Genomic DNA, 13,904 nt, shown 5'->3' on the forward strand with positions numbered 1-13,904 from the left:
TATATTACCCCACTGATTTCACCTCACCTAACCAGCAAGGGATATTTTCATTTCAAAATTGCTTGGTAACTTTTTCTGGTTTACATTTCTTTTAATACAAAGTTGCATATTTTTATTTTTTGGCATGAGGTTCATTGTTTGAAAAACCTCTGTGGTGTCCTTTGCCCATTTATCGTATGAGATCTTAATACTGTCCTTACCAAGATTTTTGAAATACATGTGTGACTTGATTTTTCCAAATAACGATATTTACTTTTTACTGAACATATATTTTCCTAGTTTGCCTTTTTAATTTATACTATGGCTTTTACACACAAAACTACCTCATTTTTGTAGTGAAATAATTTAATAATTTTGTGGTTTCTGTCTTCTGGTTCTAAAATGTCAGCCCTGCTCTAGGAAATATTCAGTTTTATTCTTGATTATTATTGTGATTTTTATCTTTAAAAAAGATATTTGAGTAATCCATCTGAAATTTATTCTGGTGTGAGGTATATCAAATTGGTCACATTTTCCCTTTTTTAAAAAAATTAACTAAATTCAATACCGTTTATTGAGAAATCTTTCTTTTTTCCACAATCTCCTTTATCATATTAAATTTCTATACACCTACACACATATAATAGGATTCTGGGTACCTACTTAATTTCGGTTTGTTCTTGTGCTAGTGCCACAGTTTTAAGTATTGTCATACAGTGTTTTAATTTAAGGACTTGTTCCTCCTTTTGACTATTTTAATTCTCATTTAAAAAAAATCATTACCGATTTTATTCTTCAAGATTAATTTTAGATCCATTTTCTCAACTTCCAAAAAAACCTCTGAATTTTTATCTGTACCCATTTGGCAGTAATAATTTGTTTACTCAGTCCATACATTAATTGGTGGATAATTGATGTCTTTACAATAGAGAATCATATAGTAGATCTTTCCTGTCTCAAAAAAGTCAAGAGGCACACCTGGAGCCAAGACACAAGGGAATGGGCACAGTTGGCCTGGCCAGGAGGCTGTGACTGCCGAGGTGGGGGGGTGAGGTATCTCGCTGGGTGTTCCCAGGTTGGGCCGTGCACGCCCACCTGCTGACTCGTCTGCCTGAGGGATTCCAGGTGAGGCACCAGTGATGCGTGTGGAGGGGTCAGGACACCTGGGTTCTAGCCTCATCCCCAGAGGTCCCTTCCAGCTCTGAAATCCTTCTCGTCTCTGCTTTATGTCAGGGAAGACACCAGGCGCAGGAAGGCAGAGAGCCTTCCTAATCCATCCTGCACCCTTCCTAATGCATCCTCCCCTCACTCATGTCCCATCCCTGCATGAAGAGGAGGGAAGGAAGGACTTGTATTGCCCCAGTTTATAGAAGAGTTTTGTCCTGGCCCATGTGTTTGGAGCATCCTCTCCCAGCCTTGAGTGTAAACAGAAACCACGAGGGAGCATGTTAAGCTGCGGCTCTGAGTTCACAGGCCTGGGCGGCGGCGATGCCCTTAGTCTGCAGAGCGCACTTTGAGTAGTGAAGTTCTAGAACACCAATCTAGATGAGACTTCTTGGCTGAAAAAGAAGGGAGGGGGTAGCGGGAAGGGGGCCTGGAATCCTAGTCACAATTTTGCTTTAAAAGTATGGGTTTAGGGACTTCCCTGTTGGCTCAGTGGTTAAGAATCCGCCTGCCAATGCAGGAGGCACGGGTTCGAGCCCTGGTCCGGGAAGATCCCACATGCCACAGAGCAACTAGGCCCCTGCGCCACAACCACTGAGCCTGCGCCCTAGAGCCCATGAGCCACAACTACTGAGCCCACATGCCACAACTACTGAAGCCTGCGTGCCTAGACCCCACGCTCCACAAGGAGAGAAGCCACCGCAATGAGAAGGCTGCGCACCGCAACGAAGAGTAGCCCCTGCTCACCACAACTAGAGGAAACCTGCGTGCAGCAATGAAGACCCAACGCAGCCAAAAATAAATAAATAAATTTAGTTTAAAAAAAAAAAGTACGTGTGTAGACAAGAAACTTCGAAACAAAACCGTTGGATACATTATAGGAATGGTGAGGTTGTGGGTGACTTTCTTCTACATGTTTGTTGCTTTCAAGTGTTTGCAAAGAATACAAACTCTAAAGAACTCTGAGTGAAGGAAAAACTAAAGCAGTTCTTGGTCCCATGGCCACAGGGGCTGGCTAGGCCACACCACTCATTGTCCCTTCCCTGAGTGACTGCACTTCCTAGGTAAGGTTGCTCTCTGGCTGGGGGTTTTCAAAATGTTTTCCAACAGCCTGCGTGAGTTTGCTCTCGTTTAGAAGCATTTGAGGCTGTACCCACAGCGCAGAGGGTGAAGTGTGACAAGCTGCCCAACTCTGGTGCAGATACTGCCTTTATGGGCTGCAAGAAAATCCCTCGTCCCCCATCAGGGTTAACCCACAGCCTGGCCAGATGACCAGCGCTGCCCTCCACCCACCTCCCCTCCCCCGAAAGCGTGCACAGGAAAATCTTGGAGTTAAAAGTTTGCCTTTCTTACTGGAAGAATTTTTATTAGGCCAAAGCGTTGACAAGTTTGTCATTCCCAGAATCTGCTAACACCCTCCCCCGACTCTCTTCGAATTTTAGTACTTTTTCCCTCCTCATTTCTAAAGGGGGTGAAAAACTGTCTCCAACAGGCAGAAAGTTTTATCCAAGGTGTTTGGCAGTGACTCCACGCGCTGGGAGAGATTTATGTCTCCGTTCTCTGGCACTGCCTCGTGTGAGCTCACTTAAAACAACCGAATAAATGAGTTCACTTTATCCCGTCAAAATGGAAATGAGGGCGGCATGGTACCCAGCTGGGGTCCTCGGGGACCCTGAGGCAATGTTCCTGTCTCAGTCGCTTGTGCTGAGCTCAGCTGTTTTTATGTCTGTCTGAGATCATTAAAACGAGGAGGGCAGGGAGCCGAAAGACCCGTGGAACTGGTGGTAGGATGGAAACACCACTTGGAGCCTGGAGGCCTCCCCCGAAAGCATTAACCCAGGGGGTTCGTTTAAATGGCTGCCTCTCACCATCTGGTTTGGCCTGAGCTCCCTGAAGGGCGTCCCCCCAGAGAGGTTTCTTCATGCCGATGGTCACAAGAATATTGGTTTTCCTGTCTCATTAAGTCATATTTTTTTCTTTCCTGCTGCCCTACTACCACTAAGACCAGGGCCTTGTTGCTCTAGAAAATCCAGTGGATTTTCTGGGCCAGGCCCAGGTCCTTCCCTCTCACATGGGTTGGGGCTCAGGATTCACCAAGCAGCTGTGTTATTAACCTGAGGCAACGTGATCAGAAACATAACGGCTTCCCCGAAGGGAAGGACTGTGGAGCAGAGGGGAGCTGCGTCTGCCCATCCGGGAGAGGCTGCCTGACTCTCCAGTCTCCCTTAGGCTAGGGCTTATTCCTCCTTCCACAGTCCTGGGCTGCAGCCGAAGGGAGGGATGGCTTCTGTCTTAGGGTGGGGACCAGGACTGTAATAACCCCTACAATTTCTAAGCTTTTGAAGATGACAGAGCACGTCTCCTAGACTGTAAGCAACCTGAGGGTGGGGATTGTGCCTGCCTCCTGACGAAGAAGGGAGGGAGGGAGGGAGGAAGTAAATCGATCCTCACTAGTCCTGGGAAACTCCCAAGGAAACTTAAGGATGCCATTTGATAAATGCAGAAGATGAAAGGTCCTGGTTTCCATCCTGCAGCAGAGCTGGGATTGGACTTCAGGCCTGTCTGAATCCTTGTTCTTTGCCCTTCCCCTTCATCAGTATTGCCCAAACTTCAATCACTCTTTGCCTTCGCCTTCTTTGCCAATCTTCACACTACATAGATGTGTAAATATATCCTTAAATCAATTTATTTTTACTTAAAAATATAACTAGTTTGACATGCTGGTTATACTTTCTAACATGCATTAAAGCATGATAAGATAGCAATTGTCATCCACGTTATCACCTTGCAAGCCGCCCAGAGCCGCTCCCATGATACCTGAGCCGTGGTTCTCAGTGTGGTCCCCAGACTGGCGGCATCAGCGTCTCCTGAGAACTTCTTAGAAATCCGAATTCTCAGGCCCTACTACAGACCTCCTGCATCAGAAACTCGGGGGTTGGGGCTCCACAAGCTCTGTTTTTCAAACCCTCCAGGTGATTCTGATGCCTGCTAAAGTTCGGGGACCATTGCACTGGAGTGTTGGACCACTCGGGAGTGTCCTGGTTGAGTCACCTTTGCCCCCGCATCCTGGATCCTCGCAGTGTCCCCATGACCACAGAGCATATGAAAACAGTGAGTGAAGCACCACATAAATGTGAAATCATTAGTTAGGAAAGACAGGAAGTGTGATGTGAATGAACATCTGCATCAAGGAAAACACCTTGAAACGTATACGTAAGGATACGAAGAGCCAATGCTGGCTCATATCTCGGTGACTCCTTGGGTCAGAATTCAGAAGTGATGGGGAGGACCTAGCAAAGCAGCTAGCTCCTCGTTGCTTAGAGCAGCTGTCCAACAGAACTTTCTGCAACAATGGAAGTGTTCAATATCCGCGTTATGCCGGGAGACAGTTCTCCACGGGTCTTGCATTTCTGCGCATTTGGCAAGCAGAGACACTGAGTGCCCTTTTTCCTGGACACTTTTCAAGAACCTTTGTATAGCCAACAGCCTTGGAAGGTAGAGGTAGTGTCTTGCTCCAGAACAAAGGACAGCATGGTTCCTGCCTGTTATAAAAGATTCAGGTTTTCTTAACTCAGGGTTCTTGTCTAGTATTGTGACCCACTTCATGCACATATAAGCAGGTATCTCTGACCCTCTTCACGTTGCCCTATAGGAATTGGAGCTCAGAAAACTAGAGCAAGAAAATGCTGATACTCTGACTACTGATACTGCTATAAGTAATAAAGCCCCTTGTCTCGGACCCTGGAGTCATGTCTTCTGCAGCGTTCACGAAACTGGCAGATTAACTTGTTACCTTGCAACTAGGGCAACATGTGAGATCCCTTGAATTTCTTGGCACGTTGTCCAACACGTGGCTATTGTGCACTGGAGATGTGGCTAGTGTGACTAAGAAACTGAATTTTTAGTTTTAAATTTTTCCCAGTTTTATTAGGTATAATTGACAAATACAATTGTTTATATTTAAAGTGTAGAACGTGACAATTTGATCCATGTATACATTGTGAAATGATTGCCACAATCAAGTTAATTAACACATATTTAACTCACATAGTTACCTTTTTTCTTTCTTTCTTTCTTTTTTGTGATAACTCTCAGGAATTACTCTAGGCAAATTTCAAGTATACAATACAGTATTATTAACTAAAGTCACCATGCTGTACATCAGATCCTCAGAACTTATTCATCTTATAACTGAAAGTTTGTACACTTTGACCAATGTCTCCCCATTTCCCTCACCCCCGCCCCCTGGCAACCACCATTCTACTGTTCCTCTGAGTTTGACTTTTTTTTCTTGTTTAAAAATCCCACATATGCCATACAGAATTTATCTTTCTCTTTCTGTCTTATTTCACTTAGCATAATGCCCTTCAGTTTCATCCATGTGATCACAAATGGCAGGATTTCCTTTTTATGGCTGAATAATATTCCATTGTATATTTATACCACATCTTCTTTATCTTTTTTTTCATCCATTGATGGACACATAGGTTGCTTCCATATCTTGGCTATTGTGAGTGATACTGCAATGAAGATGGGAGTGCAGATACATCTTCGAGATACTGATGTCATTTCCTTTGGAGATATACCCAGATGTGGGATTTATTTTTTTTTTAATAAATTATTTATTTATTTATTTTTGGCTGCTTTGGGTCTTCGTTGCTGCACGCGGGCTTTCTCTAGTTGCAGCAAGCGGGGCTACTCTTCGTTGCAGTGTGCGGGCTTCAGTAGTTGTGGCACGTGGGCTCAGTAGTTGTGGCTCACAGGCTCAGTAGTTGTGGCTCACGGCCTTTGTTGCTCCGCAGCACGTGGGATCTTCCTGGACCAGGGATCGAACTCGTGTTCCTGCATTGGCAGGTGGATTCTGAACCACTGCGCTACCAGGGAAGTCTGGGATTTATTTTTAAATAGCCGCAGGGGGCTAGGGACTACCATATTGGACCACATAGCTTAGAATGTTCAAGCATCAACTGTCATGACCATTGGTCAAGATGCTGTTGAGAGAGTTTCTACGTTGAGAGTGAGTTGAGACTTAGGGATCTCTAAGTTATTTTCAATATTTGAGTTTTGATGATTCTGCAGCTCTAGGAAGAGTGGAATTGTGAAGAGATACCTTTTCTATTTTATTACATTCAGAGGGGTTTTGTGGTACAGGTGAGAGATGAGAGGAAAGAGAAACTGGGCTGAGTTTGGAGCTTGGGGATGGGGAGATGCTCCTGCTGTAGGATACGTCTTTTGGAAGAGGCTTGGAGGCTAGAGAGAGAAGATATGGCCAGAGAAGATAAGCACTACAGGGGCCCTTAAAGAATTTATCCAGGCCTGCATCCCTTTCTCCCCTCAGCTTGAGAATACCCGCATCTGCCCCAGGCTGGCTGAAGACTCCCCTGGGCCCTTCTCAGCTCCCCAGGCTCCTGCCCCTCTCACCTCCTGGCTCAGAACAATCTCCCCTTTGATTGCTGGCTCAGACCTTGCTGACAGGTCAGGTCATATGTACCTAATCAGGAGGAGCTGGGGCCTGATGGATGAGAAATGGGGCTGCCCATTTCAATAAAGTTTGTGCAGAATATTGGAAACAGCTGTGGGCCTTGGCGGGCAGTACCAGAGCCTGTGGGGACCTGGTGTTTGGAGGAGGAGGGTTGAGATGGGGGAGCACCAGGGCAAAAGTCTAAAGGGTGCTTTACCACCCAAAGGCTGACAGAGCTAGTGAGCTTAGTTCAGCGCCAGCCTGGAATCCTGGACCCTGAGGAGGGTGAGAGCGCTCTGGAACCAGAGGACACAGATCACGGCCAAGCAGATCTGGACTACCCAACAGATATTTATGTACATCCATTGCCATTTATTTCACAAACACCACACTGATTTCTCTGCAAGTTGCTTTTCTCACATAACCTCGTGAAAATCCTTCTAATTTATTTTTTCTTAAATTGTGGTAAAATACACATAACATAAAATTTACCATCTTAACCATTTCTAAGTGTACCTTTCAGCAGTTTTCAGTATTCGCATTGCTGTGCATCCGACCTCCAGAATTTTTCATCTTGCAAAACTGAAACTCTGTACCCCTTAAACAATTGCCCATCCCCGCTTCTACCCCAGCCATGGACAACCACCACCCTTTCTGTTTCTATGAGCGTGACTACTTTAGAGGTATCTAGAGTGGAATCATACAGCATTTGTCTTTGTGTAATTTATTCTTTTGAATAGCTGCATAACATTACAGTATATGGATATATGTGTATCACTCAACCATTACTAGTATGATGGGAAAACCCACCACAAAATGTGCTATAAAGAATTTTTATGCATAACCTTGCATACTGGAGTTTGCTGGGGGTTTTTTTCCCCCCTATAGGATAAATTGCCAGACATGACATGACTGGGTCAAAGAGATGCATATTTTTAGTTTTTATATATGTGACCAGATCCCTTTCTCAAAATTCCGTGGTAATTCACATACCTGCCAGCTGTGATTAAGAGTGTTTTCCCTCCCACATCTTCCCCAGCCCTTCCCCTTCCCCTTCCTCATTCTTTTTGTTATTCCAATAAATGAAAAGTGATGTCACACTTTAAAAATTTGCATCTTCTTGACTATTAATGACTTTGAGCATCTTTCCATAAATGTACTGACATTTTGTTTTGTCCATTTTCGACTAGGTCATTCCTCTTTCTTATTTTGTGTAGGAACTCTTTGTATATTATAGATGTTAACTCTTTATTGGTGATAATTGAAATATTTTCTCCAGTCTATAAATTGTCTTTTGACTTTGTATATGTTATCTTTTATCCTTCTAAAATTTAAACATTAAAATTTTTCCTCTATAGCTTCTGGACTTTCTGCTTTATTTAGAAAAATCTCCTCAAACCCTAGATTGTATAAATACTCTCCTAATTTTTTCCTCATTAAATTGTTTTAAATATTTAAATTGTTTTAAATATTGTTTAAAATTGTTTTAAATATTTCCTCATGAAATTGTTTAAATATAAAAACCAATATTTAAATTGTTTTAAATGTTTAAATTTAAATACATTTAAATCTTTCATCTATTTGAAACTTGGTTTTCATAACTCATGACGTAGAGAGCTTAACCTTGTTTTGTTTTTTCAGACAGACAGCCAGTTGTGTCTTTACAATTTATTAAAGAAACTATCCTTTTCCCCTCTGGTTTGAAATACCACCTTTATCATATACTATAATCCATATGTACTGGGATATATTTCTCGACTGGTTTCTATTTCTGTCCCCTGGATCTATTTATCTTGTCCTTTACCTTTAATGTATTATTTGATCACAGAGATTTATAGTTAGTTTTCTTAAGGCTACTTTTACCTAAATATTTCTTCACTGATGTTGTTTGCATCTTTGACATTATACAAATTCCTTCCAGCTGTCAGAGCCTGTGAATGTCAGTAACTCTTCCAGACAAGCCAGAGTTAAGTCCAGGGAAGTCCACGTGCCCTTTCAGGAACCAACCAAGGCAGTGGCCAGATAGTGATATTAGATGAGCACCTACTATGTGCTCAGCACCACTCTCTCCACTAAAGCTGGGGCTGGAAGACCAGAACTTCCCGCCCCCCAGTGGCTAATACTTTAAGAGTCTTGCTTCTCAGCTCCATACCCATCCTCTGTCCCCTGCTTTGCGACGCTGACCTTGGGCACCGTGAGCCCCATTTCCGCTTTGCCAATTGTTTCCTCGCAGATTCCCCAGTCGGAGTTGCTAAAGGGAAGTTGAAGGATGGAGGACGAAGGGTGGGCATCTCCTCGTGTCTGTGTGGTCCCCGTAAGCGTCATCTCAACGACACTTCTTCACCCCAGGCCCACCCTGACGCTGCAGCTGAATCCAGTTTGCAGTTTTTCCGACACTCGCAGCTTCATCAGCCACCACCCACACCCACGTCCCTGCCCCAGAGACCCCACCCCCAGCTGGCAGGAGCCCCTTCCTCAGAGGTCTGGGCACAAGCCCAGGGGTCCTTGCTTCCTACTCAGAGCCTCCTCCTCAGAGGTCAGGGTCCCAGGCTCTGGGTCCCCCTCCTTGAAATGTCTAAGGTTCAGTGATTCCAGCCTCTTCCTTTGTTTTCCCAGCCCCAGCAGTTGCCACCTCCATGACACCTAAGCATTCTCTTGCGCTACTTAATTAGCAACTTTATACCCAGTTACCAATTCTTTATAGTAAGTTCTCTTCTCAACTGACTGATGGGCCTCTGTCTCCCATCTGGACCCTGACTGACACGGGTCAGAAAGAATTGAAGTTTTCTGGGGGCCGAAGGCCTGCTTCTCTTGGCCAGCCTGCAGAGAGTTCCCCTGCCTCCTCCATTCCGAGAATTATTTGGCTGCCGGTTGCCAAGGAGATGGCTGACAATTTCCAGTTGCCAAGCCTCCCACTGGAGCTCTACAGAGACATTCTGGAAACTCCCTCCTCCTTCCAGCTCCCCAGCCAGGGAACTTGGAGAATCAAGCCAGGTTGGGGAGCGGGGGGATTGGGAAGGGGGGAGGAGGGAGTAGACCAGGCCTGAAGATGGAGATAGAGGCAAGAGTTTTCCTTGAGCCCTGGCTTCCTCCACAGACCTCGGTGCCTGGCCTGGCTCCTCCTCGGCCCTATCCAGACAGACACCCACTGGGTCCAGCCAAGGCTCAATTCTCCAACCAGGCCCTCAATCACAGAAAGCTGTCCTAACACTGTCACTCCAGACACGATAGAAGCCCCATCGCCAGCTGGAGCAGGGAAGGGCCTGGAGGGGAGGAACCTCAGCCTTGCCCAAGCTTTCCTCTAGTGGAGCAGCATTCAACACGCACTCAAACCTGGTGTCACGGCGCAGGCTCCAGGCTATTTCATAATAGAAATAACAGCAACACTAATGATAACAATAGCAGGGAGGTGGGTGTGAATCTCACTCCACAAACTTATGTGTGCAAGAGTATCAGTTCCTTTATTTCATTAAAATCAAATAAAGTGGACTCCATACTGGAGCCCCTGCCCCTCCCAGGGTCCCACCAGAATCCTGGAGGTTTACGAGTTACCAAAAACGGAGAAGCTTCGAACCTCGGGTCCCTTATGGTTGCTGCTGACCCTGTTGCCCGAGCCTCCAGGGGGCTCTCCACTTCTCTGCCCCCCTGGGTCATGGGCCTGGCCTTCAGATTCATCCTGTCCCAGGGACCCAGGAACCTCTGACCTGTCCCCAGTTCAGGGAAATCTCTTCCTCTTCACTTTAAGTGCCTCCAAATGCTCTTTCCTTTCTCCTGCCCACCACTTCCACTGAGAACACCTAACACGACTTTTCAACGAGTTTAGGCTTTTACAAAAACAGAGAAATGCTAACTTTGGTGTCAAGCAGGTTTTGCATCTGCCCCGTAAAAATCCCTGAACCAATGCGGAGCTAAAGACCTGGCTAAAGCTGCTTCACCGATTTTATTTTCACGGAGGTATTTTAAAGATACCATGACATCTCACCCTTGAATATCTTAGCATTCATTGAAAAAACAAATAGAAACATTGTCTTACATAAACACAAAACTATTATCACACATAACAAAATTAACAATTTTCTAATAGTAGCCTCCTTTTGTAGGGGAAAAACTGAGACTTGGAATAAGTCACTTGCTTGCTGTCACCCAGCTAGTGGATGATGGAGCCAGGGTCCGAATGCTGATCTGATTCCAACGTCTGCTCTCGTTCCACCCCCCACTTCTGTACAGTGGTTTTCATGCTTTTTGCAGACCTCTCCTACTTCACCACGCAGCCAGCTCTTACAGCAACTCAGAGAAGCGGCTGGTGGGCATTACGACCACGTTGTTCATCCATCAGGAAACGGAGGCCCAGAGAAACGGGGTGTCCTGCCCACAGCGGCCCAGGAAGGGCTGTTTGTGGAAGGGCACCGAGAGTGGTCGAGCAGATGGAAGGCAGAGCTGGCACAGACACCAGGCCCCGAGGGGGCTCTACCTCTCCCGCCTCCCCTTCCTTCTTCCCCTGCTCTGTTCTCCCTCTCTTCACCCCTCCATCTAGGGCCCCATTCATTTCCTCTCTGGTCTCCAAGGAGCAGTTTACAAAGTGACTAAGCCGCAACCCCTGCTGGACCCTCTGTCCCTCCTTCCCCCATGCCCCCCTCCTCTCAGCCGTGAACGCAGCGGGAGCCGTGTGGACCGCGGAGCCTCTGGCCCATTTCCTCTCCAGCCTTCAGCCCGTCTCCCGCTGGGGTCCCCAGGGGGAGCCTACGGTTGGCCTCCAACAAGGCCCACGTGGACACACGTGGAAAAGCCATTTATTTCCAGGATCATCTTCTTCCTCTGCTCCAGCCCAGCTGTCCCCATCCTTCCACATTCTGCTCTGCCCAAGGCCTGGGCGTTCAGAATCAGGCCAGCACACTGGCTCAGAGAAGCAGAGATGTGAGTGCAAGACAGGAAGAGGCCGGGAATGAGAATCCCCTGGCCCCGAGTTTAACAAGGGTCACAGTCTGGCCGAGGCTGCCCATAGCGCTGCGGAGGTTCCCGGAAAGTGAGGCAGTGGCCGGAAGCCTGGACAGTTGCTGCAGCCACGGCACTCCCTCGTCCAAGGATCGGGGAGCCCCACGGAGCTGCTGCGTCCTCTCAGAGTGCTGCGTTCTGTCCGGCCTTGCTCATGGGCCTGGGTGAGGGCCCAGCAAAGCAGTGGAGTCAACATGCCCTGGTACATGGTGGCCGGGAAATAAATTACTAGACTCATAAACAAAACCCTAACAGTACGTAACTGAGAAAGATTTTGAGTCTTCTTGTCAGAGAGAAGGAACTTAGCGGTTCCACGGACCCCTGGCCAGCTCAGAGGTGACACAGCTTCAGGTGGGTGGGGACAGAATGGAAGGGGCCCAAAGGTGGGGAGCCAAGCGGGGCGTGGGAAATGAAGCCGTCGGGGGAAAGAGCGGAGAGGATTTGAGCGCATTCGTGAAATGCGGACAGCAGTGCTGTCTCCTGGAGGGTGGAAAACACACGGCACATCCAGCACACGCCTGGCAATGGTTGGGAACTCAGATTACCATCCAGGTAGAGAAGAGGAGGGCTGGACATGCTGTTTCAAATATTGGATGACTTTCATTTGGAAGAGGGATTTGAATAGTTTTGCAAAGTTTCATGGGAGGAACTCAACCCCTAGGATAGATGTGTCAGAAAAGCAGATTCCAGTTCAACCTAAACACAAAGAGGGCAAGAATGAGCATTGACTGAACGTGCACTGTGGACCATGGGCTTAGGAGGTGCTGGATGTGTGCAGCTGCATCTTCTCTGTCCAATACCCTGAAGAGGTCGTTACTATTACTCTCGTTTTAAACATGAGGACGCTGAGCCTCAGAGCAGGCGCGTTGCTTGCCCAAGGTCGTGCTGCTAGGACACCGCCCACTTAATGCCGGCACCTGGACACGTTCCCCTGTGAGTGGGAAGCTCAAGGGCAGGGTTGCTTGACCCCGTAAGGTGGCCCCATGAGATGTAGACTCCCCTGGGCAAGGAATCTAGGCTCTTCCTTAGTTGCGACCTCTCCCCAATGCTAGATGTCCATCAGGGCTCCAACCCCCAACCCCGGGCATCTAGGGCCACCCCCTTCTGGGTTCCTGTGTCTCGGGGAAGGGAGGGTTATTCTCCCGAGACCTGTGCTGGTTGCTCAAGAAACGCACCTCTTCCTTTTCTTCCTACCGGCCTTGGGCGGTTGCTTGTTCCCAGGTGAGTATGGAAGCCCAGTCATCCTGGAGGTCAGGAAGGCTGGGAGAGTGTAATTGTCACTAACTTTACTCTCACACTTCACCCTCAGGGAGCAAAGTCACCAATATCGGGGTTCAAGGGGGTGGCCCCGAGGCAATGACAGGTAAGCTCGATTTTATCCCCAAAGCCAGGAAACAGTCCTGAGTTTCATGCGTGATGTTCAGCCTCTCTTGTTCTCTGGGAACAATCTGGGGCACCCCCAGGGCATCTCTCTCTCCTTTGCTTGTGTCTGTTCTTTGTAGGCACTGAACCACAACCCACCACCCCAGGTTCGGATCCTGCACAAGAATCCACGGAGGCTCCAGTAAACGTCACCATCACAGTGACTGCCACACCATGAGGCCTCAAAGGGAAGGTGCCAACACGCTTAGGGGAGAAGGTGGGGATGGGAACATCCCCTCGGTCATACTGAGTGTTAAAGCCAAGGTAGCTAAGACCCCAGCTACCCCTTCCCACTGAATATCCGGCTTTTACAACCAGCACGAGGCTCAACTGCAGGGCCTCTAAATGACTTGATTATGAGACAAGTCCTGGCCCAGCTTGTGGAAGACAGAGGTGGAAAGACAAGGAAGACACACGACTAGGGAGAAGACCAACCGGCTGTCCGAGGGCAAGTGAGAACCACGGTGCTGGGAACAGTGTCTGGTGCCGTAGGAGCGAGCTGCCTGCTTCCACACCAAGTCCGTGAACTGAGAAATCCCTTGATAAATCACACGTGATACTCTCACCAGTGGAGGATTATTCCGATTGCAGCTCCCACAGGGAAAGGCTGACCTGGCTTCAGCTGGGTCCCAGGTTTCCCTACCGGCGGGGAAGCTAGGAGATGGGAAGCAAGATCTGCAGGCGTGTGTGCCCTTCATTCAACTCTAGCAAGAGATGTGCTCGTCTAGTTCTTTCCACATCCCAAGTTCCTTCCCTAAGAACACGAGCTTCTACTGTAGGACCAGCTGAATCAGGGCTGGTAGCAGAGCCAGGTGCCCAGGGCCTTTGTCTCCCTTTCACCTTTCACGTAGGAATAGCACCGAGCCTGTCGTTGTCAAAGGGCCTC

General features: G+C 47.5%; 1 long non-coding RNA gene across 1 annotated transcript; it reads right to left on the reverse strand.

The window, feature by feature from the left end:
• Positions 1-1,965: 1,965 nt before the first annotated feature.
• Positions 1,966-8,945, reverse strand: LOC309605332. The gene is made up of 2 exons (XR_014231344.1): positions 5,691-8,945; positions 1,966-4,600 (listed from the first exon to the last, which is right to left on the reverse strand). It is a non-coding gene; the product is annotated as an uncharacterized lncRNA (long non-coding RNA).
• Between the last annotated feature and the right edge of the window lie 4,959 nt (positions 8,946-13,904).

This window comes from Balaenoptera borealis (genome assembly GCF_965194805.1).
Source record: "Balaenoptera borealis genome assembly, chromosome: 11".
NCBI classification, from domain to species: Eukaryota; Metazoa; Chordata; class Mammalia; order Artiodactyla; family Balaenopteridae; genus Balaenoptera; species Balaenoptera borealis.